At 41.6% G+C, this 26,203-nt stretch overlaps 1 pseudogene; it reads left to right on the top strand.

The window, feature by feature from the left end:
* Positions 1-26,203, top strand: part of LOC126281842 (myrosinase 1-like) — a 106,082-nt pseudogene extending 79,879 nt beyond the window's left edge.

Below are 26,203 nucleotides of genomic sequence, written 5' to 3' on the forward strand. Positions count from 1 at the left end.
AAGTAAGCTCTACAAGTCCGTCACATCATCCTCCTCCAGATGTGCAACTTTCAACAATTCTGAGGTTGAATCAATTAATGTGAATCCCATACTGGATTTTTGCGTATATATCAATTAACATATATTTATAAAATGAAAGAACTGCTTAGGGCACTCGTTATTTGTTCACGTCAGCTGCACGTTATACGTATCGTCAGACTCTTACTAAAAAAAATAACAATGAGTACACATAATTTATGTTAAAATGCCGTGGCATGAAACTGTACACATTCGTTTCATCCGCGTATGCGAGGAACTTCTGAGATGCAACACTGGCAACTATGAAGAAATACGGGGTCTTTATGCGCTTTATACAGGGTGGTTAGAAAATCTCTGAAACGCTTGCAGGGATGTTGCATGGCAGGTTGTACTGAGACATAAAAGTGAAGAAAAAAGTCGGGTATGTTGCGCCGTTTCCGAGTTATTTATCATTGAAATCAGCCAGTCGGAGCGTCGCTTTCTCGCATTCGAGCGGCGTTGCCCACAGAGTGCTTCGCTTGGTCAGCTGAAACTTGAATTTGCGTCCACGACGACCTGATTGGCTAAATTCAAGCTGAATAACTCGGAAAGGGCGCAACGTATCGATTTTTTTTCTTAACGTTTACGTCTCAGTACAACCTGCCCTGCAACATCCCTACATAACTTTCAGACATTTTCTGATCACCCTGTATAGCGCACGGAAACTACTCGGATAATGTCGTAAGAATTCTGTTGATAGATGTGTTCTTTCTAGTTAATGATAATCAATAATTAACCATAATTACCTGCTGCAAGTAATCGATCGTTGGAGTGCTTCTCGTTGCGCAAAGTGGGCATCCAAAGTTATTTGCTACAGCTCAGTCTCCGTTTCTGTTAACTTACTATGGTGTGCATAAATTTCTGTTGCTTTAATACAAGCACGTACGACAATTAGTCGCTTTAGCTACAATGCTAGTCTCGTGAAATTTTGCATAACTTGTTCCAGTACGGTCGCCCTATCACACTGTTCAAAGCGACAGTTCGTCTAGAGTCCAGCTGAAAGAGTGTTTCGGTGCATACCGCTCTAAACAGCTGTGAAACCCTTGGTTTCTTCTATAACAAAATCATCGAACGCAGAAGTATTACAAAAAAAAAAAAAGGACATCGTTGGCAGACGCTGCTGTGTTTTAAGATGAGAGGGAACACGCAAGTCTAATGTTCGGACACTTTTTTTGGTTGCGATTAGAAGGGAATAAATGCAGACCAGTCTGAGTGAAAAAACTATGCAGCAATATTCGTGGTGGTAGTACTGTTCTCGGGAAACAGTGTTCAAGAACTCCTCCCACAAAAAAAGTAGCGTTTTCGTGTTTCGTATCGAACTGCCTCTCGGGTTGTACGGTTAGGGAAGTCGGGCTTAACTTCCGCATTCGACGGAGGGATTGCCATACTCTTACGACTTCCCTCACTTGATCAGATACTCAGAGAAGTTTCAAAATGAATCCATGACGTTGGTACAAAGTCTGCTGATCAGCATCTGCATTGTGCTTCCTCTCGCTGGAGACATACCGCTGCTGAAAATTTCTTCCACAATGACGATCGAAGCGGCTGCCTACAAGTCCATTTCTCCTACTGCTGTCTGAAATGCTGGCTAAAATAGGGCTCTAGAATCTCATTTTGAAATTGAAGTTCAAATGGCTCTGAGCATTATGGAACTTAACATCAGAGGTCATCGGGATTCGAACTTGCGACCGTAGCAGCAGCGCGGTTCCGGACTGAAGCGCCTAGAACAAAAAAATTGTTCAAATGGCTCTGAGCACTATGGGACTTAAAATCTGTGGTCATCAGTCCCCTAGAACTTAGAACTACTTAAACGTAACTAACCTAAGCACATCACACACACCCATGCCCGAGGCAGGATTCGAACCTGCGACCCTAGCAGTCCCGCGGTTCCGGACTGCAGCTCCAGAACCGCACGGCTACCGCGGCCGGCTGCAGAGAAACGTAAAAAAGATTATAACCAACATAGATACCTGTAACTAGTATACACAAACCCATGCATGTACGAAATCGAATGTCAGGATTGCAACAAATTTTAGATGGACAGCTTCAGTATAAGATATCAAGAGCATAAGAGAATTTGCGAGGACATACCGTCTACATTCTATACCCACTTAAAGAACGCTAACATCAATATAATCTAAAATATCAAAAACTTAAGTTAATGATATACAGAGCTTCCTGGTATATCAAAATGCGCAGTTTTTGAATCCTTTAACTGCATGACTGTGTGTTACTTCTCCAGCTAGTATTACAGGAGTTACACCTTGACAATTGAATCGCACTTTGTGTCTAATTCAAACATAAAGACAATTTACTAATTCTAGCTAATAGCCTGCATCTAAATGTAGTAACTTAGAAGTTATTTTTCGTGCTCCTAATAATGCTGTGTGTGTCTTCCTGTGTCATAGTTTACTGTAATTAGTTACGTATTTCGATCTACCAGGTAATATATATGTGGACAATAACGGCCCTTATGTATTCTGGTAGCCGTGTGCTGTCCTACAATACTTCACAAGGTCTTGTGTGGCAGTTTGTTAATTTTCATATAATTATTGCATTTATTTCAGTCGCTTTCTTCACAACTAGGTTCCAATCGATAAAACACTGTCCAAATGAAGAAATGTATGCCAAGAGGCAGAAACTTCATGTAATACTTGTATCTGCTGTTCGCCAATTTCAGCCTCATCGTCATTAACAAACATTTGTATATACACTCCTGGAAATTGAAATAAGAACACCGTGAATTCATTGTCCCAGGAAGGGGACACTTTATTGACACATTCCTGGGGTCAGATACATCACATGATCACACTGACAGAACCACAGGCACATAGACACAGGCAACAGAGCATGCACAATGTCAGCACTAGTACAGTGTATATCCACCTTTCGCACCAATGCAGGCTGCTATTCTCCCATGGAGACGATCGTAGAGATGCTGGATGTAGTCCTGTGGAACGGCTTGCCATGCCATTTCCACCTGGCGCCTCAGTTGGACCAGCGTTCGTGCTGGACGTGCAGACCGAGAGAGACGACGCTTCATCCAGTCCCAAACATGCTTAATGGGGGACAGATCCGGAGATCTTGCTGGCCATGGTAGTTGACTTACACCTTCTAGAGCACGTTGGGTGGCACGGGATACATGCGGACGTGCATTGTCCTGTTGGAACAGCAAGTTCCCTTGCCGGTCTAGGAATGGTAGAACGATGGGTTCGATGACGGTTTGGATGTACCATGCACTATTCAGTGTCCCCTCGACCATCACCAGAGGTGTACGGCCAGTGTAGGAGATCGCTCCCCACACCATGATGCCGGGTGTTGGCCCTGTGTGCCTTGGTCGTATGCAGTCCTGATTGTGGCGCTCACCTGCACGGCGCCAAACACACATACGACCATCATTGGCACCAAGGCAGAAGCGACTCTCATCGCTGAAGACGACACGTCTCCATTCGTCCCTCCATTCACGCCTGTCGCGACACCACTGGAGGCGGGCTGCACGATGTTGGGGCGTGAGCGGAAGACGGCCTAACGGTGTGCGGGACCGTAGCCCAGCTTCATGGAGACGGTTGCGAATGGTCATCGCCGATACCCCAGGAGCAACAGTGTCCCTAATTTTCTGGGAAGTGGCGGTGTGGTCCCCTACGGCACTGCGTAGGATCCTACAGTCTTGGCGTGCATCCGTGCGTCGCTGCGGTCCGGTCCCAGGTCGACGGGCACGTGCACCTTCCGCCGACCACTGGCGACAACATCGATGTACTGTGGAGACCTCACGCCCCACGTTTTGAGCAATTCGGCGGTAGGTCCACCCGGCCTCCCGCATGCCCACTATACGCCCTCGCTCAAAGTCCGTCAACTGCACATACGGTTCACGTCCACGCTGTCGCGGTATGCTACCAGTGTTAAAGACTGCGATGGAGCTCCGTATGGCACGGCAAACTGGCTGACACTGACGGCGGCGGTGCACAAATGCTGCGCAGCTAGCGCCATTCGACGGCCAACACCGCGGTTCCTGGTGTGTCCGCTGCGCCGTGCGTGTGATCATTGCTTGTACAGCTCTCTCGCAGTGTCAGGAGCAAGTATGGTGGGTCTGACACACCGGTGTCAATGTGTTCTTTTTTCCATTTCCAGGAGTGTAAGTCGCCATACGGCTTCTTGTGTAAAACACACATGAAGGCAAAAAATAAAACATGGTAAAGAGTGTTGAGGTATGTTCCAGCCAACGTTGCCAAAGCTATTTGTAATGGGGATATTATTAATGTCAACGAGTATGAATTGCCACTGATTATGACTGCGTTATAAAGTGGCTCTGCAGCGATGGCTGGAGCTCATAAATAGCCTGATATACTGGCTCCTCATGCCAGACTTGCTGTCACAATCCGAGGACTGTCCTCGACTCAATTTGTTTGTTTGCCAACAGTTACTGTTACTACTGTGTTATATCAAGCGTGTAAAGAGTTACAAAGGACAAGCGAAGTACAGCGAAGCGTCTTAACTGAGGTTTCTTACTGCAGAACAGCTAAACCTATGTTGAAAATTGGACATACGAGAAGACAGTAACATTGGAAAAAGTTGAAGACTTGTGAAGTAATAACGAAAATTTAAATAAATTCAATAATCACTTTACAATAGTCTATAATGAAAAACTACAATAAAAAATTAAAAGCTATATATAAGATACCGAGGCAATTTAAAAGAATGATGTGTTTTGAAACTGTCGTTTTCTAGTAACATGGGGGCGCTGGTTGTGGTCTTCCTTGTTGTATTTTGCTTAATGTCGTAGAGAACGGACAGTGGCAATGAACAGATGAAAAGCAGAGGCGGAAAGAAAGGAGACCACACTTCCACAGCATTTATTACACTACTGGCCATTAAAATTGCTACACCACGAAGATGACGTGTTACAGACATTTAACCGACAGGAAGAAGATGCTGTGATATGCAAATGATCAGCTTTTCAGAGCATTCACACAAGGTTGGCGCCGGTGGTGACACCTACAACGTGCTGACATGAGGAAACTTTCGAACAGATTTCTGATACACAAACAGCAGTTGACCGGCTTTGCCTGGTTAAACGTTGTTGTGATGCCTCGTGTAACAAGGAGAAATGCGTACCATCACGTTATCGACTTTGATAAAGATCGGATTGTAGCCTATCGTGATTGCGGTTTATCGTGTCGCGACATTGCTGCTCGCGTTGGTCGAAATCCAATGACTGTTAGCAAAATATGGAATCGGTGGGTTCAGAAGGGTAATACTGAACGCCGTGCTGGATCCCAACGGCCTCGTATCACTAGCAGTCGAGATGACAGGCATCTTATCCGCATGGCTGTAACGGATCGTACAGCCACGTCTCGATCTCTGAGTCAACAGTTGGGGACGTTAGCAAGATAACAACTATCTGCACGAACAGTTCGACGACGTTTGCAGCAGCATAGACTATCAGCTCAGAGACCGTGGCTGCGGTTACCCTTGACGCTGAGATTGTCCTAAATGCATTCTCCGAAAATTATTTAGAGCAGTTAGTCCACGAACCCACGCGAATTGTGGATGGTTGCGAAAACACACTTGACCTCTTGGCCACAAACAATCCAGAGCTGATAGAGAGCATCATGACTGATACCGGGATTAGTGATCACAAGGTCGTTGTAGCTAGGCTCAATACCATTTCTTCCAAACCCATCAGAAACAAACGCAAAATAATTTTATTTAAAAAAGCGGATAAAGTGCCACTAGAAGCCTTCCTAAAAGACAATTTCCATTCCTTCCGAACTGACTATGCGAATGTAGACGAGATGTGGCTCAAATTCAAAGATATAGTAGCAACAGCAATTGAGATATTCATACCTCATAAATTGGTAAGAGATGGAACGGATCCCCCGTGGTACACAAAAAAGGTCCGAACGCTGTTGCAGAGGCAACGGAAAAAGCATGCGAAGTTCAGAAGAACGCGAAATCCTGAAGATGGGCTAAAATTTACAGACGCGCGAAATTTGGCACGTACTTCGATGCGAGATGCCTTTAATAGGTTCCACAACGAAACATTGTCTCGAAATTTGGTAGAAAATCAGAAGAAATTCTGGTCGTATGTAAAGTACACAAGCGGCAAGACGCAGTCAATACCTTCGCTGCGCAGTGCCGATGGTACTGTTATCGACGACTGTGCCGCTAAAGCGGAGTTATTGAACGCAGTTTTCCGAAATTCCTTCACCAGGGAAGACGAATGGAATATTCCAGAATTTGAAACACGAACATCTGCTAGCATGAGTTTCTTAGAAGTAGATACCTTAGGGGTTGCGAAGCAACTCAAATCGCTTGATACGGGCAAGTCTTCAGGTCCAGATTGTATACCGATTAGGTTCCTTTCAGATTACGCTGATACTATAGCTCCCTACTTAGCACTCATATACAACCGCTCGCTCACCGATAGATCTGTACCTACAGATTGGAAAATTGCGCAGGTCGCACCAGTGTTCAAGAAGGGTAGTAGGAGTAATCCATTTAACTACAGACCTATATCATTGACGTCGGTTTGCAGTACGGTTTTAGAGCATATACTGTATTCAAACATTATGAATCACCTCGAAGGGAACGATCTATTGACACGTAATCAGCATGGCTTCAGAAAACATCGCTCTTGTGCAACGCAGCTAGCTCTTTATTCGCACGAAGTAATGGCCGCTATCGACAGGGGATCTCAAGTTGATTCCGTATTTCTAGATTTCCGGAAAGCTTTTGATACCGTTCCTCACAAGCGACTTCTAATCAAGCTGCGGAGCTATGGGGTATCGTCTCAGTTGTGCGACTGGATTCGTGATTTCCTGTCAGGAAGGTCGCAGTTCGTAGTAATAGACGGAAAATCATCGAGTAAAACTGAAGTGATATCAGGTGTTCCCCAGGGAAGCGTCCTGGGACCTCTACTGTTTCTGATCTATATAAATGACCTGGGTGACAATCTGAGCAGTTCTCTTAGGTTGTTCGCAGATGATGCTGTAATTTACCGTCTAGTAAGGTCATCCGAAGACCAGTATCAGCTGCAAAGCGATTTAGAAAAGATTGCTGTATGGTGTGTCAGGTGGCAGTTGACGCTAAATAACGAAAAGTGTGAGATGATCCACATGAGTTCCAAAAGAAATCCGTTGGAATTCGATTACTCGATAAATAGTACAATTCTCAAGGCTGTCAATTCAACTAAGTACCTGGGTGTTAAAATTACGAACAACTTCAGTTGGAAGGACCACATAGATAATATTGTCGGGAAGGCGAGCCAAAGGTTGCGTTTCATTGGCAGGACACTTAGAAGATGCAACAAGTCCACTAAAGAGACAGCTTACACTACACTCGTTCGTCCTCTGTTAGAATATTGCTGCGCGGTGTGGGATCCTTACCAGGTGGGATTGACGGAGGACATCGAGAGGGTGCAAAGATGGGCAGCTCGTTTTGTATTATCGCGTTATAGGGGAGAGAGTGTGGCAGATATGATACACGAGTTGGGATGGAAGTCATTACAGCATAGACGTTTTTCGTCGCGGCGAGAGCTTTTTACGAAATTTCAGTCACCAACTTTCTCTTCCGAATGCGAAAATATTTTGTTGAGCCCAACCTACATAGGTAGGAATGATCATCAAAATAAAATAAGAGAAATCAGAGCTCGAACAGAAAGGTTTAGGTGTTCGTTTTTCCCGCTCGCTGTTCGGGAGTGGAATAGTAGAGAGATAGTATGATTGTGGTTCGATGAACCCTCTGCCAAGCACTTAAATGTGAATTGCAGAGTAGTCATGTAGATGTAGATGTAGATGTAGATGTATCACAGACAGGAGCGCCTGCGATGGCGTACTCAACGACGAACCAGGGTGCACGAATGGCAAAACGTCATTTTTTCGAATGAATCCAGGTTCTGTTTAGAGTATCATGATGGTCGTATCCGTGTTTGGTGACATCGCGGTGAACGCACATTGGAAGCGTGTATTCGTCATCGCCATACTGGAGTATCACCCTGCGTGATGGTATGGAGTGCCATTTTTTACATGTCTCGGTTACCTCTTGTTCACACTGAAGGCACTTTGAACAGTGGACATTACATTTCAGATGTGTTACGACCCGTGGCTCTACCCTTCATTCGATCCCTGTGAAACCCTACATTTCAGCGGGATAATCCACGACCGCGTGTTACAGGTCCTGTACGGGCCTTTCTGGATACAGAAAATGTTCGGCTGCTGCCCTGGTCAGCACATTTTCCAGATCTCTCACCATTTGAAAACGTCTGGTCAATGATGGCCGAGCAACTGGCTCGTCACAATACGCCAGTCACTACTCTTGATGAACTGTGGTATCGTGTTGAAGCTGCATGGGCAGCTGTACCTGTACACGCCATCCAAGCTCTGTTCGACTCAATGCCCAGACGTATCGAAGTCTTTATTACGACCAGAGGTGGTTGTTCTTGGTACTGGATTCTCAGGATCTATGCACCCAAATTGCGCGAAAATATAATAACATGTCAGTTCCAGTATAATATATTTGTCCAATGAATACCCGTTTACCATCTGCATTTCTTCTTGGTGTAGCAATTTTAATGGCCAGTAGTGTAGATTATTTCAGTTGGTTTGTAACCGTATCCTACATGGTGTGCATCACTTGCAAAATATTTCATAGCCTCAGAGGACAAAAAATTAGCCACGGCTAAAGAAATCATTACAAGCATCATTTAATATCTTGTTGGTCCACCCCAGGTTTGATAACTGACTGTGTTCGGATAGGAAGTGACTCCACAATGTTGTGCAGGTACGCTGCATCCAGGTTAAGCCACTCGCTGAGGATTTGATCACATAATTCCTCCAAACTGCGGGAATGGTGATGTCGGCGTTTTCGCTGGTGTTCCAATATGTCCCACTGCTTTTCTGTGGTCTCCAAGCCAGATTACTTTTCCGGCCAGCCGAGATGTAATAGGGCGGGGGAGTGTTTACAACAAGAATCACATGTTTTTACAGCCTGACGAACTTTACTGTTGCTGTCTTTATGCACCGATTTGAGCACTGGGACGTCGCATTTCGTGGCCCCGTGTGTAACACCGCTGGCCGTAGACACGATGAACGGTACACTGCGAAGCAGCAACAAATCCAACAACTTCACACAACGTAAGGTACGGCAATAAAAAGCAATAAAACTGAGACAGTTTTAATACTTTCATCTTTCATTACCTCCTTTGCATTACTGCAGATGACGTGTCACTGAGTACATTTGTACTGTCCATGCAGTACACGTTAGGTGCCTAGTTGTTTCCACTGCCCTCTGTGGAATACATAAGTTCTTGTACACTTCACTAACCTGCTATCTTCATGATGATGATGTCCCCAGCGCAGAAAACAGCACGCAGGCCGTGGATTCTTTTTCTTGAGGCTGAAATTAACTTCGCAAGGAACTGCTGCTACGAATAAACTATAACTCATTTGGGATGCCACTCGTGTTTTCATTGATATAGACACGAGAAACTATTCTTGATCACAACGTATTGAACATATCTTTCCACAGTCATTATATCTGGCTAAAATGACATGAAATACATCCTGCCACAGACAACATGTCTGTCTACTGCAACCGTCAGAACTGGAGAACAAAATTACATGAATCAAATACTACTATTACAGACAACATGTCTGCACCTAGCGACGGTAAGAACTGTACTAAATAAAATTGCATGAAACAAATACTGCTATAAGAGACAACATGTTTGTCTACTGGAACGGTCAGAACTGGAGAGCTGGACTGCCCGAGACACTTCGCGCGCCAAGCCAGCAAGGCGTGACCCGAACGTCACCGAAGTGCATCGGCAGTAATATCGTCAGTCTTTTGTTTTAGTAATACTTTAATTTTAATAATTTTGAAATGACTCGTTGATAGCAGGCTGTTGAGAGATGTTTATTTAAAAAAATGAAGTAATTTGGATGACAGATTTAATTAATAATAACAGCTAAAGTTTAACGTTTTTGCGCCCTACTGCCGAACACAGCAGCCAATCACAGAGCAGTAGCATCATGCAGGCGGTCTTTCTCACGGAATGATACCGAATTTCTCACCGGTACCACATTGTGTCATCTCTATGCTTCTTGCATCTCCACTGCCCTGGGAATAGCTTCCTGGAGCCTAATATGATGGCTGAATAAGCCAGACATATTACAACGGCCATGAGCATGGCCAAGCAGACTGCCCCCTTTTGCCACTCTATCAGGTCCTTACATTTATGCATGTTTACATACAATGTCCGCTTGAAACATAAGCTGCCCCGCTGGTCGCTACAGCCTTGCGCTCGTGTAGAGGCAGTGTGCGTGCGGTTTTAGCGTGAGACCCGACCGCTGCGCCACGTGTGAAGGCTTAACGAATCATCTGTGGGTGTCCGGAGAGCTTACCATTTCAGAGTCCCTTCTCTCATGTTCACGTTTACGTTAAATGAGGCTTCATTTTTTATGGCTCCAGCAATATCCATGGGGATTCCGCAACCTGCTGAACTGGATCGTTAACGAATACCCAGGTTATCCAATCTTTGTGACAGAAAACGGCCTGGGAAATAATGGTGGTCTCAACGACACCGACAGGATCAATTACTTTATGGTAAGTTTCTTACTTTCTGTCACGGTTAACAGTTTGCAGTTTACCTTCGGAAAGTGAACCTTTTACATTTGCTGGATGTACATTGCAGTCCTACTTAACGGCTCTTCTACAAGCTGTCCACATAGACGGCGTCCCAGTACTCGGCTACACTGCATGGAGTCTTATGGACAACCTGGACTGGAACGAGGGATTCACGTGAGTGCTTATGCATTCTTTTTTTTTCCCTTTGCATTTGCTCATAATGGAGATTGGGAAAAAGCAGTAGCGTTTTTGCCTCTTCTTCGACAATACGCAATGATTGAGCTACCATAGGCACTGCCGACAGCCGTCACCGTTGTTCTAGGTCTTCTACAGAACTTTCTCTCTCTCAGCGGTACATACTTCTGAGTGTGAATGATAATAACCAAAAACCATCATGTGATATACACTCTGTCCGCAGTATATAATTCTTCTGATCACATGGTTCGTGATCAGCAGGAGTACTACCACATTACGTATAACTTCGACAGTAAATATCAGTCAGGATCCTAAAAAATTACAACAAATTCTTGCATTTATCAAACTGACAGACAACATCAAAGAAGCCACAAAACACATTAAATATTCTCCTACACACTGTGATTTAGCAAAATGTTTGATATTGCAGAGTTCCACATCTTATTTATGGAAACACAATAGTTACATTTGTTACACAGTTCACTGATAAACTCTACAGATGCCTGAGAGATAATGTCGAGTCGTTTGTTGTTTCAGAGAAATACTCATAGACAAGATTGCTCTCAGGGCTGGCCCAGGGCACGTTCACGAGTTCTCTCGTTTGTTTCTTGTGTGTTAATCTCATGTGTTATCTTACGTGTTTGATTTCTTGTAAATAGGATTTGTACATTGACAGTACCCAACTGTATCTGAATTCATGCCGTAAGAAGATCACTTGTCCTGTGCCATTAATGAATTATCTGCGATAAACATCAAGAGAGATCAAATCCCGGATCTCAAAGCACCCCTAAAACTCACGGGTGATGCTTACATATAAACGGATGTTGAACATTGAATGTTTTCCTTAAGCTGTTCCATCCATACTCATTGATAATAATAAATAATAACATTAAAGAGAGCTCTGAATAGTCAAAAATGGACTACCACAGCATGCACGATTTTTCTCTATTACCTACATATAGTTTAACATTTTATAAAATATTCCCATCTTAAATCAGACAAAAACCAGTCTAATTAATAGTCCTGCTACGTCTCTGTACCTCAGATGTACAGGGTGATTATAATTAAACTTTCAAAACTCTGTAGAAATAACACCACTGGTCATAATGACGTCAAATTGCAATATTGTCGGAGAAGGGGAAAAAGTATGGTACAAGAAAAAAATAGTGTGGAAATTGATCAATAGATGGCGCTGTATGTGTCAGAATACGTAAATTAAATCACCTGTCACGCGCACGAACCACTGAAGTTGGTAAAAACACGCTGGGTACGCGGCCGTTCCTCCTTGCGCGTCTGCGACGTTCGCCATGACTGTCTCAATTCAGGATCGCGGCCTGCCTTAAAGTTGTATTACAAGAATGATGACTGTGCACGCGTCGCTCTGCAAAAGTTCCTGACACCGAAGGGTTTGAAAAAAGGCGTTGGCCCAGTGACTGCCGTGGGTCTGGAGAAAATGATTCCGAAATTCGAAATGACGGGTTCTTTTGGTATGCTACATGGTAGAGGCAGGAAACGAATAAATTCGAAGTCAGTGCAAGCAGTGGCCACAGCAATGCAGGAGGAGACGAGTGGTGGCGTGCAAACGTGTAGGGCACGGACAATTGCCCGAACATTGGACGTACCCGTGAGCACGGTGTGTAAAATCCTACGAAACATTCTTCTTTGCTATCCTTTCAAAACTGCGTATGTGCACGAGTTGCTTTCTGTTGACCTGCCAGCAAGAGAGACATTTGCTTTACAATTTCTTGCTCGCATGGAAGTGGACAATGACTGACAGTGGAAGATATTGTGGCAGGCGAAACCCACTTCCATTTGATCAATACACATAATTGCCGAATATGGGTAATAGAAAATCTACATGCAAATCAACCAGTACCACTACAAGCTGAAAAGGTCACTGTGTAGTGCGGGTTTCCGGCATCATTTATCGTAAGGCCATATTTTTTCGAAGAGACAGGTGCTTCTGATTCTGTTACCTGTACCGTCACTGGTAAGTGCTATGAGTGTCTTTTGCGCAACCACGTCATTCCAGCTCTCCAACAGCGTGTCTGTGTGGATAGGATCATTTTTATGCAAAATGGCGCACCTCCGTACGTTGCCAGTCCAGTTAAGCAGCTGATGAAGCGCCATTTCGGAAATGCTACAATTATCAGCCTCCATTTCCTTACAGCCTGGCCGTCCCGATCATCTGATCTTAATCAGTGTGACTTCTGGCTGTGGGGCCACCTGAAAGATGGTATGTTCAGTGTCCCGACTGCAAACTTGGCTGCATTGAAGGCACGCATTACGCAACATATTCTGAACATGGGCCCCGGTACACTTCGATCAGTTGTGGAACATGCTGTTTCTCGATTTCAACTGGTTGCAGAAAGCGGTGGACAGCATATTGATCATGTTTTGCGTTAATCACACGGACATTAATGATCCTATTTGATTTTGATTGCTGCTTTTTATGCTTTTGTGGTCTGAGGACAATTAAAGCCGATGTGAGTGATGTTTTTTATGCGGTTTTTGGCCTCAAGACAATTAAAAATCGATTTTTCCCATCCGATGTGATATGACCTTGCCGTTGTGGATGGGCTTACGTAACTAACAGCATCACACATGTACACCCATGCACACTGAGCATTACATTTCGTTTAACGTCTATCGTACACCTTAGGCATTGTTGTATGATTCATTTGTCGTTTGTAGTCAACCAGTATTAAATTATGATGCCTACAGCGCCATTTATTGGTACATTTTGGAGCTATTTATTTTTCTGCAGAAATACGTTTTCCCGTTATACGATAATATTCCGCTGCAATTTGACGTCATTATGACCAGTGATATTATTTCTGTAGCGGTTTGAAAGTTTAATTATAATCAGCCTGTACTATAAATAGTTACACCACCGAGTCGAGTCAGTAATAAATGCTTGCATAAAATATCTCAGTAACTTTCTCTTGTTAGATTATCATTTTCTTTTACATGTTCGGTTAGGGAGGAACTGAGTAGTTATTTTCCACACCCGCTGATTTCTTCAAATGCATCTTAATCCATGGTTCTCAATACGTATACTCTCTTATGACATATCTATCGTCATCCAATAATTAGAATCCAAGATCTGGCATATACAGCACCTCAGCTACACCTGTGCATACACGATATAATCAAAAGCACCTGGACACCTACTACTGGGCATTAATGTGGAATGTGTCCACCCTGAGTCTCTATTTCGGTTTGAACTTAGCTCAGGGACACATTCAACGAGATGTCTGATGTGTGTGGTCGAATGGCAGACCATTCTCCTCTAGAGCCAAAGCTATAAAATGTATTCGAGTTGGACGCAGATTCTGTAACAAAGACGACGTTCTAACGTATCCCAAAGGTGCTGAATTCGGTTCAATTCAAGACTCTAGGCGCACCAGCAACTCACTAACTTATAGATGCTGCTTTATGACGGGGTTGGTTGTAGTGCTTATACAGCCATCGTCTCGGAATTTTTTCTACGGCATTTATCGTTTTTTAAGCACAATAAGGGGACCACACCTTGACCACGAAAGGCTCCCCCATACTGTAACACTACGTCCGCTCCAATTACCTGTTGGCATTATACACGATGGTAGTTATCGCTTTCCACGGATTCACCAAAAAAATCCTCCAACGGACACAGTTTAAAGCGTGATTCGTCACACCGAATCACTCGATTCGAGTTACGCTTTGACCAGTAGGGTTACTCTATACACCACTCCAGGCGTCTCATAACACTGACTACAGGGACACCTGGCATATGAGCAGTTGCTCGACCATTATAATCAACTTTCTTCAACTTTCTAAACTCATTGTGCTAGGTGAACAGCTGGTAGCACTTGTGTACTCACGAATGATTCTTTCAGCTGATTTCATGCATTTTTGTACAACCAATCTGCCGAGTGGTCTGCGGCTCCTGTCCATTATTATAAGAGGTCTGTCAGGCCTTGATTTAGCTTCGGTGCTTCCTTCCACATGCCACTCCACTGTCACATCACCAATAGTCGACTTGATGAGCTCAGAAGAGTCTAAACGTCCCCGATGGATTTGTTACACAGGTGACACTCAGTGACTAGTTTCTGTTCTGGGTCACTGAGGTCGTCTGACCAATCAGTTCGGTTGTAACTGTTTCTGTACCAACAATGCAACACTACCCGGCTCCTTATATGAGGGCGGCTCCCCCTCTCATGGCATCTAACGGTCAGTGTCATATTCCATAGGGTTGGTTGTCTGGATATTTGTGATCAGTTACCGTAACTATAAATCCTTTTGCATACTTATCTATTTCACGAACAGGCGCGTGAAAGGGTCTACATAATAACTAGTGTCTCATACAAACACGCTTCGTTTATCATCAGTTTAATTTCATTATCGCCATACCGCTGATGAATTCTTGATATCTGGCAACGAACAAGGAGACAGAACGTAATAGCAGCCGATTTTCGACGAATGCGTAAAAGCAGTTGAAACGTCTCTGTCAAGTCCATTCATAAGATGCTTGTCGAATGCGGTGCAACTTATTCACGTTACTTCCTGATTTTAGCTCAGTTCATGAACTGTTACAGAAATACTGTGCACTCAAATACGGCCTATTGAATATTATATGTGTGTTTTAATGTGGGGTGTCGTTTTTGTTTCGTGGAAAACGCTGAGTTGGTCATCGTCTGCTAGGAGCAGACAATGTTGTTTCTCGTTCGAAGGAGTGCACAGGATGACCAACTTAGGTTTCCAATACCTGAACAGAGAGGTTTACCCATCTTAGTCGAAGGCTGTTTTTGTGTGTGAGGTTGGTGACAGAGGGCTATCCCTCTGGTAGCTTCCGCTTCACGGGGAGCTAGGTGATCTCGAAAGAGAAATCGGCACTCTTCGGTGAACGCTTGGTGAGTACGGATCGTAGCTCTTAGGGGGGGGGGGGGGGGGGTTCAGGTAATAGGAAGCAAGTTGAGTTAGAACTTCGTCATGTTTAACTGTTGAAATACTTTAGCTTAACTGAAGCGTGTGAAGCGAGTTATTTTTCCGAATATTCCAGAATTATATGGCTTTAAATAGGTGATTCTTGGGTGTTTATGTTAAAAGTGTGGAAGTTACTTTGTGCATTTTGAACAACGATGAAGTAGAATTTCAAACGGTAAATCTGATTAGGAAAGGCTGGTTAGGATCACTACAACCGTACGTGAGTGTAATACTGTGTCGAAGCGAGTATGATTTTTAATGATTTTTGATCTTATATTTTGTGAAAGTTGCTTTTGTCTTGCGTGTGTCGATTTTGTGCCACGTGTTTGGTAATCAGTGACCCTTCTGGTCCAACACGGCACTGCAATAGGCTTTATTTTAACAGTTTGCTTGTTTAATAATTTCTGCAGGAATATCTGTTCTTTCGTGCACTTTCTACAAATGCACCACGCGCTCTAGTTCGGCCGTTTGCAAGCAGCAGACGCAGTTACTATGTTGAATAATTATCGCACAGCCTCGTGCATTGGTTAAACCTCTGTCAGGGAATAGTGCATGCGTAGAATCGTAATGCGAATCTTACTCAGATATTTTTATGGTATGAATGCAAAGGAGATGATAGTATCATTGTTTCTCACCCCCGTTTTCTATGTTTCTTCTTGCTCTAGTTAAATATTGCTCTGTTACATTCTCACGTAATTCTTACTTAAATATTTCTAGTCAGGCATCACTTATGTGTAGTTAGGATGTGCAACCAAGTACTTAGATACAATAAATAACCTACGTGAGAGATAAATTCTGTGGTGCTGATCTTACCCACTTACTCCGGTTTCCAATCCTGAATTAATCAAGTTGCTTCATGCAGGACATGGAGTGCTATTTATCTGGCTACTTAAAGAAATTTGCATACTTGTAATTAAATTATTAATGTAATTAAACTAATAATTTTCCAACTCCGTTTTTTTCCCTAAATGGTTGGGAAGGGCTTGTGCTGGTGGCGACCCTGTATTTCTGAATTTGTATCATTATTTGTGTGAGAGAAGCAGCTTGAAATACAAGATAACGTATATGGCTCGATGAGTAACGTCGTTAAGATAATAATACGTTACACAGTATTACGAAATGCGAATAGAGCACTTAAGTTTGTTGGAAGGACTTATCAAAATGCAGTTCATCTATGAATTTGTTAGTGAGAGCAGTTCTACATTTTAGAACCAGCGTTTTGAACCCGTTATCAAGCACGTAAGACTACAGACATCGAGCGACCTCAGAGACGCGCCTTTAGGATCGTAACAAGTCTGTACAGTTCATTTGAAAACGTGACAGAGATGCTCAGGGAACTTAAATGGGGACTTTGGAGAAAAGTCGACTTACTTCTGACGAAAACTTGTTGGGTAACTGTAGAGAGCAGGTACTGTAGGAAGACTATGGGAGCATTTGTAAGTAGGCTGTTTAGTTTTTTTTATTGGTAACGCCGCCGCTACGTAGCGCTCTGTATGAAAATCACTGGCTGTGCCGTGTGCAGCCTGTGGCTGGTTGGCATTGTTGTAATACTCGCCATTGTAGTGTCGGGCAGCGGCAGCTGGATGCTAACAGCGAGTAGCGTTGCGCAGTTGGAGGTGAGCCGCCAGCAGTGGTGGACGTGGGTAGAGAGATGGCGTAGTTTTGAAATTTGTAAGAATTGGTGTCATGAAGTGATACATATATTATGACTACAAAGGTAAATACATTGTTTGTTCTCTATTAAAATCTTTCATTTGCTAACTATACCTATCAGTAGTTAGTGCCTTCCGTAGTTTGAATCTTTTATTTAGCAGGCAGTAGTGGCGCTCGCTGTATTGCAGTAGCTTGAGTAACGAAGATTTTTGTGAGGTAAGTGATTTGTGAAACGTATAGGTTAATGTTAGTCAGGGCCATTCTTTCGTAGGGATTTTTGGAAGTCAGATTGCGTTGCGCTAAAAATATTGTGAGTCAGTTTAAGCACAGTCTTGTGTATAATTGTTCTAAGGGGACGTTTCATATAGACCAGTCTTGTACAATTTTTCTAAGGGGACGTTTCATATGTCGACCCTTAGCCAAGGGTACCTCACTGGAATCTTCTGATTTTTTTCCTTGTAGTTTGTGTAATTAGTGTAGCTTTTGTTTATTGCTAGCGCGTAATCACAGAGAGAATTTCCTTTGTAGTTGCAGTCTTTCATTGTTGTACAGTAAAATAGTTGTGGCATGCATGTAGTTTTGCACGAAGTATTTCGCAGCTGCGCTTGCAATTAACTACATATTATTTTCAGTTATATGTTAATGTGTTCTCTTATTTTTGCTTTTCAAATTGTGCTTTTTTGTGTTGTCGTGTGAAAAATTGTGACAATAATGGCGTGTGAAAAAAGTAATACTAGGCTCCAAAGTAAACTGAGAAATGACAGTGAAGACGAAAGCAGTGTGTTAGCGCCACCATGTAATGAATTAACTAATTTTCAAAGTAGTAATTTGGTAATTGTGCATAGGGAAATGGAGCGGGTTGCAAATAATGGTGTAGGCAGTGAAACAATTAGTGAACAGGAAAGCGTTATCGATCGATCGGTCGGCAACAGCTCGCCTCAGGATTCTGAAATGACAGGACACAATATTGCAAATACTGTAGATTCAGGTTTTGCGTCCTCACCGTTTTCTCAAATAAGTCAAGACACATTTTCTGTTTTTCAAACTGCGAATATTGCCGGTGCAAATGCATTGCCCAATAGGACTAAGGAACATGTTTCAGACACCAGTGCATTGTTATTACAATTAATGCAACAAATGGGACAAAAGCTTCAAAAGTTAGACACAATGGAACAAAATCAGAGACAAACACAGCAACAGTTGGACATAATGGAACATAATCTTCAGAAGTTAGACACCACACTTGAACAAACACGTGAAGATTTAACTACTGAGTTACATAACGTTGAATCGAAATGTCAAAAAATCTGTAATGACGTAAAAACACAAATTTGTGAGCATTTTCAACCTATTTTTTCGCGGCATGAAAACTCATTACAGAATCACGAAGCAGCCATAAAAGAATTGCAAATTGTTGTTCGTGAAAATCACGACACCTTGCAAGCTAAAATGGACTCATTTGCATCCACCGATTCAGTTACGCAACTTGCAAGAACTCAGGAAAACTTAAAGGACATAGTAAATTCGATTTCAACACAAATAGACACTCTGAAACTTGGTTCAGAAAAACACACTGAGGAAATGTGTTCACTATCGGAGAAAGTAGCCGAACTTTCGGATCAGTTCACTAATTCATCTACGAAGGTAGATGATAATATGAATGACACAAAACCGGTAGTCTTTAATGACACAGAAGAGTGCGAACAAATTAGGAAATTCAAACAAAGTCTGAATCAAATTAGTACGCAACACCAAAGAGAAATCCGGGAAGTACAAGATCAGCTGACAGAGGTAATACAACAATTACGTATTTCAGAGGACACTCGCGCTCCAATACGGGAAGAGGGACATAGAAATACGGAACAGCCACAAAATAATAACACAGGGCACTTCGGAAATTTTGAAAGAAATTGGCAAGGTACACCGAATTCTGAGATGGAACCGCCGACACGACGTAACAATGACCGACATGCAACCCGCCGAGACGATTATTTTGACTATAAGCTGTTCATTACTACACGTAAATTCAAAACATTCAGGAATTCTGGCTACGACATTCATCCACAAGCGTGGCTTCATCAATTCTCTCATTGTTTTCCTCCCAACTGGTCATTAGAACACAGATTAGAATTTATGTGTGGCTACTTAGAGAATGAACCAGCTGTAAGAATGCGATCGGTCATTTACGATTGTCACAGTGAAGGAGAATTTTATCATGCCTTCCTCTCAGCATATTGGTCTCAAGCTACACAAGACCGAGTAAAACATAGCATCATCATGATGAAACACTTCGAACGTTCTGAATTTTCCAGTCTTGTCAAATATTTTGAAGACATGTTGCATAAGAATCAATATCTTTCAAACCCATACAGCCCTTCAGAACTGATCCGCATTTGCTTAATGAAATTGCCGGAACATTTAAGGAATATTGTTTTGGCAGGGCGTTGCAAAGACGACATTGAAGCTTTTCAGGGACTCTTACAAGAATTAGAAAGTGACACAGACAGTCGCGGGATGCGAAAACAGGAAGACAATCACTGCAGGTCACATCCGTCGCAATTCCGCGATGAAAGAAACAATAACTGGTCACGACAAGGCTATTCCCACAACACAAATCGTGACCAAAACAGACACCACCTATATGACAAGCATTGGCAGAGTAATAGTTACAGAGAAAGATCGCATTTCCGTAGTAATGAATATTACACAGACAATCATATAAACAGACAATATGGCAACCAGAACTATTATTATCATGGGAGACAAAATAATTTCAGACGCAAGCGTCCACCGCGCAGTGATAATTCAGGGAAAAATTCTCCACCACTTAACCGACAAGAAAGAAACTACAGGAATTACCGACATGACGACAGACGATATTATCATAACGACAGACCGGAATTTCATCAGAACTGCTGGGATTCAAACAGAGCTGGGCCCTCTCGACAAGGTGAATTTGTAGAAGTTAGATCTCCAAATCCCAATAACGACGCGCGCCAACAAAGAAACAGACAATGACTCGCACCGCAGGCAGCCACCTGCGCATGCTGGCTCAGAGAAAAAATAACAAGAGACACTAACCTTGAGAAAAGATTTAGCATTCCTTACCGATGTATACAACATGATAATTACTTTGAAGTTAACTCTGAGCACTAGGAAGAGTAAAGGCTTGCACCACATTTCACATGTGCAACCGTTTATTGAAAGATAACCTGCTTCTTAACTTTGTCTTTGCCATAAAACATTTCACTTTACATTTCTAGTATGCTTTGTCACACTTAGAAACTGTTAACATGCAACAATGTCTGAAGTTTACTATCCAGTCTAGAACCTACGGAACATATTTAGACAGTATTTACGAGTGCATTGTTAGTGTGAACAGACATCACAGTGTTATTGTGTGTGTACATTCTTGCTTGTTAGTTGCACGATTACATAATGACTATAAGGCTCACATACTTAGAACCTTTAAAAGTATTGCTAATGAGATTTTAATGCAACATTTTGGTTTACTTGAAAACACATTCTTTATTTGAAGTTCATTCGGTGAGATTAAAGATGACTTAGCATTTGGTTTCTATAATAGCTACACGATTATATCACGACGCTACTAATATGTGACACGATTTACATTGTTGCTTTTGCGGTGTATCTGTTTTATATCTGCACAGTTTTCTGTATTATTCTGGAAAGTAAAACATGTTTTAGTAGTAACTTTTGTGGTATAGCTACAATGAGACAACCTTTATCATAGCACAACAATACGTTACAGTATAGTACTTTCTTGATCACGGTAAGGTACGTAATAACTACGATATCTATACGCAAAGCATTTCAATTTCGTTTATCATGAGGTAAGTACATTGACTTCTGCAGAACTTAGCTTTCGGAGGACAATAACTACGACACTTCCACAGAGATTGTCTTACAGCAAGACGCACATTCAGCGCTACAGAACACGCATTAAACTATTTATTTTTCAACATATTTGAATTACAAAGAAAGTTTTCCTTGATACATTTCATTCCATTGCTGTAATCTGTAACACCTGAGGATATAATTACATTATTCCTCAGGGGGGTACACGCTTACTTTGTGTACCATGTGTATGGCAAGCACAAGGAGCCCTAGCTAATATGGTATTTGTTTATACAACTTTACACGTCGGTACCATATTTCTCTAATACAGAATTACACAGCTATCTGATGATTTAACTAAGAGACAAACATTTTTTTACTACATCAGTGACAGATGTTTATGTAAATATACGGTAGGATTACTTCACATTTATGAAATTGTATTTTGTCTGTAGTTTGTGAACAGTTCATATTTTTTCAGAACCATTGTGACACTATGAGAGCTTTGAATGATATATTTGGTATGGGATCATGATTTTTAAAGTACGTTTGAGTTAGATGACACTTTTGACATGAGCAGAGAATTTTTTTTAGGCTTTGAAATTATTGCAGAAAGCTATGACATTTTTGAGATTTGACTGAGGTGTTATGATGTTATTATTACGACGACGATGTGAATTATGCTGCTGAGGTATGTTTAAGCTGATGCTATATGAGTTATTTGGTTATGCTACGTATCTGTTATGATGAAATATTGAAGAAGTGTCTACGAATAAGGTAAGGAATTATGAGTAGTGGTTAGGGACTCTGGTTTGTGAAAAAGGTTGTTGGAAACCAGGAATCGTACTTTAAGAGTTATGAAAACTATGTACATGCGTGAATGTATCACTATGCTGTCGAAAATTTTTGAACACTATTATTTTTAAATGATTTTATTTCTACAGATTTCTTGACCTGTGAATTTTTTTTATATGAGACTGCCACTGTAGCGGAAACTGGTGTCGTAAATATTTCGATAAGACAGTTAAGTGACCACCTGCACATAATGCGTCGTGGGCACCCAGCTGCGCGACAACCACCTGACAAAATAAAGCCATTAGTTTGTGCCTTTCAGAGGCACAGGTAAAAAAAAAGGGAGGCCATTATCCTCGCTATTGACATTCCTTTGTAGAAAGCACCGCAAATACGACACGCTCATTACTGAGAAAGATACTTACATCTGACACCTGATTATAACAAACGTCTTTCTACGAGAGTTGAGAGAATTCTACTAACTTATGAAATGTCACATGACTATTGAATGATATTTTTATGCTTTGTCCATAGTTGCTTATTTCATTTGATATCTGTTTTCCAGCTGTGTTGCATCATTGATTTTATAAAATAAAATTAAATGCATTTGCTAATGTGAACACTTTCTGCCAACAGATCTATTAAATAATAATTTTATGATCCATATTCTTCGAAAAAGGAGCACTTTGAATAGAAAGAACAATAAGAAGGGATTAATCACAGTAACTGAATACAAAATTTTCTTTTCAAGTACATGGTAACATTTTTTTACAATAAAATTTTGTGGTGCACCACTTTAATTACACAGACTTTAAGATGTGAATGGACATTGTCCGTATCTGCATTGTTGTCTTTAGTGTACATTTTTTTCTGCTTGAGCTTTGTCATGTTTAGGTATAAGTTATAGCATTTGCTGCGGCTGTTTGCCATTCATAGTGCTACTGAATGTCACTTTGTATTACTAGGTTAAGCCAATTTTATTACTGATTTATTTTTCTTGTTTGCTGCGCATTGCCTTATATTAGTTGTAATATTGCTGCCTTTTTTTGCCAATTTCCATTTTTTAACATTGCTGTTTGTGTAAATTGTTTTGTGCTGCTGCATTGCCTCATCCCTTAGTTAAGCATCTGAGCTCAGTAGATTTAAGTTAGCTTAAGAGGGGGTAGACTATATAAGAAACTAACTATGATGAATTGGAAGAAAAGCATTGAGAAACTATAAAAAAATGGTTTGGCCAAAAAAGTAGTGTATAGTGGAGAAAAACTATTTTTGAAAGAGGATGTGAGCACAATACAGAAAGCAGGCTTCGATATGACTTTTTGGAAATAATGAAGAATGAAGGGAGATCTCCGAGAAGTAAAGAAAGTTTTGTTTGCAAAATACTGCAGTAAAACAAACCCTGTCCTTTCTTTGTGTTATCCCACTATGTGTTTGTGTACCCTTGTGTATTTATATTCTTCCTGTCTTTATATGTTTATCTGATAAGACTTACGTTGTAGAATTTTCTAATATTAAGCTACATTCACTATGATGAGGAATACTGTTCTCCTCAAATATAATTTGCATTAATAACATGTTATTTACTTAGTACAGATGTTTACACATTATTTATTCTGTTTTGTTCTAATGCTCATGTGTGAAGTTGATGTTTCAAAAGTTATTCTGATCTTTTATGTATGGGCTTACAATTTTTGTAACACTGATGTATTTGCTATTTCGATTCTTTTGTAAAGCCTGTACTACTGCAAGTGTTATCTGTATTGTTATATTCTTTAAACATGTATTTTGTACCTTTGTTATTGCATTCTTATGTTATAAAATTGTAACTGACACCAGTTCATCAAATTAAGTAACTTGTAAATTACATTTCACTGCACACGTTTCTGTTGGTCATAGTATATGGACAATATGTGAGAAGTAGAGACTGATAGTGTTTTCACGTGTGTTAATAATTCAGTAAGGGACTGGATAACAGCATTGCTGGTTGTAAGGACATTTCAAAAACAATTTTTGTGAGTGCACAAGTGGTGGTTATGGACTTGCTATATTATCCGCAAGGCTCTTCAATGGTGATTGTGCGCCTGCACAGTCAAACAGATGGCTGCTGGCCATCTCTACAAGGACTACAGTGGGTCTACACCTTTGATGACCCACCAATACCATTATTTCTACAAGGACTGCAGTGGGTCTGCACCTCTGGTGGCCCACCAATAGTAATCTCTACCAGGACTACAGTGGGTCTGCTCTGTGATGACCTACCTACCGATAGTCTTCAACGTCGACTGACTCTGCTGTGGCCTATTACCTGTCTGCATGTCAAGAGTCAGCACTGTCTTTCGTTGGAAGGACAACACTACTTCTTCAAGACTGCATGGAAATCCACTACTTCCGTGTGCATTTTGTTTTATTGCTCAGTCTTTGAGAAAAACACTACTATTTTACTGTGATGAATGATTAGGACTGTCTATATGGACTGTGAGAAAATTTTAGCTTTTGACCAACATTGTATCGATAAGTGTGTGCATTTCATTTCTTTCTTATTGTAATTATGAAAAAAATTTTCAAATCTGTATTGGCCACTGCCCAAAACAACTTGTGAATTTTTTGTGGGGAGCATGGGGGCTATGTAAGTAGGCTGTTTAGTTTATTTTATTGGTAACGCCGCCGCTACGTAGCGCTCTGTATGAAAATCACTGGCTGTGTCGTGTGCAGCCTGTGGCTGGTTGGCATTGTTGTAATACTCGCCATTGTAGTGTCGGGCAGCGGCAGCTGGATGCTAACAGCGCATAGCGTTGCGCAGTTGGAGGTGAGCCGCCAGCAGTGGTGGATGTGGGTAGAGAGATGGCGGAGTTTTGAAATTTGTAAGAATTGGTGTCATGAAGTGATATATATATTATGACTACTAAGGTAAATACATTGTTTGTTCTCTATTAAAATCTTTCATTTGCTAACTATACCTATCAGTAGTTAGTGCCTTCCGTAGTTTGAATCTTTTATTTAGCAGGCAGTAGTGGCGCTCGCTGTATTGCAGTAGCTTGAGTAACAAAGATTTTTGTGAGGTAAGTGATTTGTGAAACGTATAGGTTAATGTTAGTCAGGGCCATTCTTTCGTAGGGATTTTTGGAAGTCAGATTGCGTTGCGCTAAAAATATTGTGAGTCAGTTTAAGCACAGTCTTGTGTATAATTGTTCTAAGGGGACGTTTCATATAGACCAGTCTTGTATAATTTTTCTAAGGGGACGTTTCACATTGTGCTGCCAGTATGGTATATCTCACGTAGTAATGAGAAGAATAAGGTAAAGAGAGATAAAGAGGGACGTAGGCAGACACGTTCCCTTCGCCAAATACATGAATGGAATAGGAAAGAAAATCACTAACACTGATTCAAAGTACACTTCACTCTGCAAAGTGCCACTTTTTATGTATCTGCTGGAATGCCATCTACTGCTTGGGGAGTGTAGGCCTATGTATAACCATAGACATAGAGAAACCAGTATCGCGGTTACACCATCAAGATTCTCCTTACCCCTACCATTTTCTATTTCTTTTATCTCCTGTCGAGACTGCGTTTCCTTCCGTTGTCTTATCAATGCCGTCTCTCTGCTATTTCTCACTTTTCCTCCTTCTGGTTAACAAAATTTGTAATAAGTGACATTTTGTAACAACATGATTCATTTATAAAGGTTACATTTTCCTTTCATTTTTTCGTTTATTTCAGCGGATTTTGTTCCTATATCTGACGACGACACACTCGCTTTTTCGTATTACGATATGTTTCAAACAGAACCGAAAATGGCCATTGCTCGCCGAAATTCCATACATAGGGAAAACATTTCTATCGTAAGCTGGAATGGACGAAAATCTCTGTTTTTATTTGTGAATATGTAGCATTTTGTGCTTACTAATTTTACCTCTTTCCAGAGTGAAATACGGCCTGTATCAGGTGGATTTCGACAGCCCGAACAGAACCAGGACGACGAAGGCTTCTGCAGGTGTCATATCGCAGATCTACGAGAGCACGGAGGTGCCTCGGGAGTACTTTCGCTACAGCCTCTTCTGA

This window comes from Schistocerca gregaria, chromosome 7 (assembly GCF_023897955.1).
Source record: "Schistocerca gregaria isolate iqSchGreg1 chromosome 7, iqSchGreg1.2, whole genome shotgun sequence".
NCBI classification, from domain to species: domain Eukaryota; kingdom Metazoa; phylum Arthropoda; class Insecta; order Orthoptera; family Acrididae; genus Schistocerca; species Schistocerca gregaria.